Raw genomic sequence first — 4,703 nt, forward strand, 5'->3', positions numbered from 1 at the left:
ATTCTACCACTGAACCACCAATGCTGCTTTACGGCCAGAGAAAACGGGTGAAAACCAGAAAGCATGCGCTAGCCGTCAGCAGAAACTATATACTAGGCGACAAGACCTGGGCCTTAAAGGGTGCACCACGAAGGCCAGAAGTCTGAGGGAAGCAGCAGGGGACACCCAGGCTCACAGAAAGCGAGGGAGATCGTTAGCCTTGCCGAGGCGGCAAGAGAGCGCAAGGTTCCACCGAGATTTGAACTCGGATCGCTGGATTCAGAGTCCAGAGTGCTAACCATTACACCATGGAACCAGGCCACGCTACCAGGCCACCGGCGAGTCGAGGCAGGCCGTGCCTCCAAGGGATCTCGAGGTGCAGCAAGGCTCGAGGCCCGGCAAGTCCTTCTGGAGACAGAGTGGGTCCTAGTTAGTATAGTGGTGAGTATCCCGCCTGTCACGGAGGAGACGGGTTCGATTCCCGGACGGGGGAGGCCAGGATTGTTTTTTTTTTTGCTCCATCGTTCTTGGCATCAACGACTAGAAGAAGAGCCAAGAAAAGGGGCTGCTGCATTGGCAGGGGGAATCGAACCGGACCTCAGCGTGGCAAGCAGAATTCTACCACTGAACCACCAATGCTGCTCACGGCCAGAGAAAAGCGGGTCGAAAACCAGAAAGCGCCACGCTGGCAGTCAGCAGAAACTATACTGACGGGGCGACAAGACCTGGGCCTTAAAAGGGTGCACCGAAGGCCAGAGAGTCTCTGGGGAAGCAGCAGGGGACACCCAGGCTCACAGAAAGCGAGGAGATCGTAGCCTTGCCCGGGCTGACAGAGTGCGCAAGGTTCCACCGGATTTGAACTCGGATCGCTGGATTCAGAGTCCAGAGTGCTAACCATTACACCATGGAACCAGGCCACCGCTAACAGGCCACCGGGCGGTCAGGAAGCAGCCCGTGCCTCCAAGGGATCTCGAGTGCAGCAAGGCTCGAGGCCCGGCAAGTCCCTTCTGGAGACAGAGTCGTCCTCGTTAGTATAGTGGTGAGTATCCCCGCCTGTCACGCGGGAGACCGGGGTTCGATTCCCCGACGGGGAGGCCAGGATTGTTTTTTTTTTTGCTCCATCGTTCTTGGCATCAACGACTAGAAGAAGAGCCAAGAAAAGGGGCTGCTGCATTGGCCGGGAATCGAACCCGGGCCTCCCGCGTGGCAGGCGAGAATTCTACCACTGAACCACCAATGCTGCTCTGACGCCAGAGAAAAGCGGGTCGAAAACCAGAAAAGCATGCCACGCTAGCCGTCAGCAGAAACTATACTGACGAGGACGACAAGACCTGGGCCTTAAAAGGGTGCACCACGAAGGCCAGAGAAGTCTACGGGAAGCAGCAGGGGACACCCAGGCTCACAAGCGAGGGGAGATCGTAGCCTTGCCGAGGCGACAAGAGAGTGTAAGGTTCCACCGAGATTTGAACTCAGGATCGCTGGATTCAGAGTCCAGAGTGCTAACCATTACACCATGGAACCAGGCCACCGCTACCAGGCCCACGGCGGTCGGAACGCAGGCCGTGCCTCAGGGATCTCGAGTGCAGCAAGGCTCGAGGGCCCGGCAAGTCCCTCCTGGAGACAGTGGAGTCCTCGTTAGTATAGTGGTGAGTATCCCCGCCTGTCGGGGGAGACAGGGGTTCGATTCCCGGCGGGAGGCCAGGATTGTTTTTTTTTTGCTCCATCGTTCTTGGCATCAACGACTAGAAGAAGAGCCAAGAAAAGGGGCTGCTGCATTGGCCGGGAATCGAACCCGGGCCTCCCCGTGGCTAGAGAATTCTACACTGAACCACCAATGCTTCTGACCCAGAGAGAAAGCGGGTCGAAAACCAGAAAGCATGCATGGCAGGTCAGCAGAAACCTGACGGGGACGACAAGACCTGGGCCTTAAGGGTGCACCACGAAGGCCAGAGAAGTCTACGGGAAGCAGCAGGGGACACCCAGGCTCACAGAAAGCGAGGGAGATCGTAGCCTTGCCGAGGCTGACAGAGAGTGCGCATAAAGGTTCCACCGAGATTTGAACTTGGATCGCTGGATTCAGAGTCCAGGTGCTAACCATTACACCATGGAACCAGGCCACCGCTACCAGGCCACCCGGCGGAGTCGGGAACAGGGCGTGCCTCAAGGGATCTCGAGTGCAGCAAGGCTCGAGGCCGCAAGTCCCTTCTGGAGACAGAGTAGATCCCGTTAGTATAGTGGTGAGTATCCCCCTGTCAGCGGGGAGACCGGGTTCGATTCCCGGCGGGGAGGCCAGGATTGTTTTTTTTTTTTTGCTCCATCGTTCTTGGCATCAACGACTAGAAGAAGAGCCAAGAAAAGGGGCTGCTGCGTGGCCGGGGAGTCGAACCCGGGCCTCCAGCGTGGCAGGCGAGAATTCTACCACTGAACCACCAATGCTGCTCTGACGCCAGAGAAAGCGGGTCGAAAACCAGAAAAGCCACGTAGCAGTCAGCAGAAACTATACTAACGAGGGGACGACAAGACCTGGGCCTTAAAGGGTGCACCACGAAGGCCAGAGAAGTCTCTGAGGAAGCAGCAGGGACACCAGGCTCACAGCCTTGAGGGAGGATCGTGGCCTTGCCCGAGGCGACAGGAGTGTAAGGTTCCACGAGATTTGAACTCGGATGGCTGGATTCAGAGTCCAGGTGCTAACCATTACACCATGGAACCAGGCCACGCTACCAGGCCACCCGGCCGGAGTCGGAACGCAGGCCGTGCCTCCAGGGATCTCGAGGTGCAGCAAGGCTCGAGGCCCGGCAAGTCCCTTCTGGAGACAGAGTCGTCCTCGTTAGTATAGTGGTGAGTATCCCGCCTGTCCTTGAGGGGAGAGGGGGTTCGATTCCCGGCCACGGGGAGGCCAGGATTGTTTTTTTTTTTGCTCCATCGTTCTTGGCATAACGACTAGAAGAAGAGCCAAGAAAAAGGGCTGCTGCATTGGCCGAATCGAACCGGGCCTCCAGCGTGGCACCACTGAACCACCAATTCTACCACTGAACCACCAATGCTGCTATACTACGAGGGCCAGAGAAAACGGTCGAAAACCAGAAAAACAGCAGGGGACACCCAGGCTCACAGAAGCGGGGAGGGCCAGCAGAAACTATGCCTACTGAGGGGCGACAAGACCTGGGCCTTAAAAGGGTGCACCACTGAAGAAGGCCAGAGGCTGCTGCTCTGGCGGGGAAGCAGCAGGGGGACACCCAGGCTCACAGAAAGCGGGGAGATCGTAGCCTTGCCCGAGGCGACAAGAGAGGGGCCTTAAAAGGGTCCACCGAGATTTGAACTCAGGGATCAGGCTGGATTCAGAGTCCAGGTGCAACCATTACACCATGGAACCAGGCCACGCTGGAACCAGGCCACCGGCGGTCGAGGAAGCAGGCCGTGCCTCAAAGGGATCTCGAGTGCAGCAAGGGCTCGAGGCCCGGCAAGTCCCTTCTGGAGACAGAGTCGTCCTCGTTAGTATAGTGGTGAGTATCCCCGCCTGTCACGCGGGAGACCGGGGTTCGATTCCCCGACGGGGAGGCCAGGATTGTTTTTTTTTTTGCTCCATCGTTCTTGGCATCAACGACTAGAAGAAGAGCCAAGAAAAGGGGCTGCTGCATTGGCAGGGAGAGAACCGGAAGCGTGGCAGGCGAAACCACTGAACCACCAATGCTGCCACCGAAAACCAAGCCGTGGCAGATCAGAAACTATACTGTCGAGGGACGACAAGACCTGGGCCTTAAAAGGGTGCACCTGTGAAGGCCAGAGAGTCTGAGGAGGAAGCAGCAGGGGACACCCAGGCTCACAGAAAGCGAGGGAGATCGTAGCCTTGCCCGAGGCGGCAAGAGGAGAGTCTAAGGTTCCACGAGATTTGAACTTCCGGATCGCTGGATTCAGAGTCCAGGTGCTAACCATTACACCATGGAACAGGCCACCGCTACCAGGCCACCCGGCGGTCGGGGACAGGCCGTGCCTCAAGGATCTCGAGTGCAGCAAGGCTCGAGGCCCAGCAAATCCCTTCTGGAGACAGAGTCGATCCTGGTTATTATAGTGGAGTGTATCCGCCTGTCTTGCTTGGGGAGACGGGGGTTCGATTCCCCGACGGGGAGGCCAGGATTGTTTTTTTTTTTTGCTCCATCGTTCTTGGCATCAACGACTAGAAGAAGAGCCAAGAAAAGGGGCTGCTGCATTGGCCGGGAATCGAACCCGGGCCTCCCGCGTGGCAGGCGAGAATTCTACCACTGAACCACCAATGCTGCTACGGCCAGAGAAAGACCTGGGCCTTAAAGGAAAACCAGAAAAGCAGCCGGGCCAGCAGATCAGCAGAAACTATACTGACGGGGCGACAAGACCTGGGCCTTAAAAGGGTGCACCACGAAGGCCAGAGAATCTCTGAGGGGAAGCAGCAGGGGACACCCAGGCTCACAGAAAGCGAGGGAGATCATTAGCCTTGCCGAGGCTGCAAGAGAGTCTTAAGGTTCCACCGAGATTTGAACTCGGGATGGCTGGATTCAGAGTCAGAGTGCTAACCATTACACCATGGAACAGGCCACGCTTCTGGGCCACCGGCGGTCGAGAGCAGGCCGTGCCTCCAAGGGATCTCGAGTGCAGCAAGGCTCGAGGCCCGGCAAGTCCCTTCTGGAGACAGAGTCGTCCTCGTTAGTATAGTGGTGAGTATCCCGCCTGTCACGGGAGACGGGGGTTGA

At 57.5% G+C, this 4,703-nt stretch overlaps 6 non-coding genes across 6 annotated transcripts; 2 read left to right on the plus strand and 4 right to left on the minus strand.

Annotated features, from left to right (window-relative positions):
- Positions 1-223: 223 nt before the first annotated feature.
- trnaq-cug lies at positions 224-295 on the minus strand. The gene has a single exon. It is a non-coding gene; the product is annotated as a tRNA-Gln (tRNA).
- Positions 296-1,001: 706 nt separating this feature from the next.
- Positions 1,002-1,073, plus strand: trnad-guc. Its single transcript has one exon. It is a non-coding gene; the product is annotated as a tRNA-Asp (tRNA).
- Positions 1,074-1,148: 75 nt separating this feature from the next.
- Positions 1,149-1,219, minus strand: trnag-gcc. Its single transcript has one exon. It is a non-coding gene; the product is annotated as a tRNA-Gly (tRNA).
- Positions 1,220-1,427: 208 nt separating this feature from the next.
- On the minus strand, positions 1,428-1,500 carry trnaq-cug. The gene has a single exon. It is a non-coding gene; the product is annotated as a tRNA-Gln (tRNA).
- A 1,965-nt stretch (positions 1,501-3,465) lies between these two features.
- trnad-guc lies at positions 3,466-3,537 on the plus strand. The gene has a single exon. It is a non-coding gene; the product is annotated as a tRNA-Asp (tRNA).
- Positions 3,538-4,182: 645 nt separating this feature from the next.
- Positions 4,183-4,253, minus strand: trnag-gcc. The gene has a single exon. It is a non-coding gene; the product is annotated as a tRNA-Gly (tRNA).
- Positions 4,254-4,703: the final 450 nt, after the last annotated feature.

Source organism: Alosa alosa, unplaced genomic scaffold (assembly GCF_017589495.1).
Source record: "Alosa alosa isolate M-15738 ecotype Scorff River unplaced genomic scaffold, AALO_Geno_1.1 AALO_1.0_unplaced_1035, whole genome shotgun sequence".
Classification (NCBI taxonomy): Eukaryota; Metazoa; Chordata; class Actinopteri; order Clupeiformes; family Clupeidae; genus Alosa; species Alosa alosa.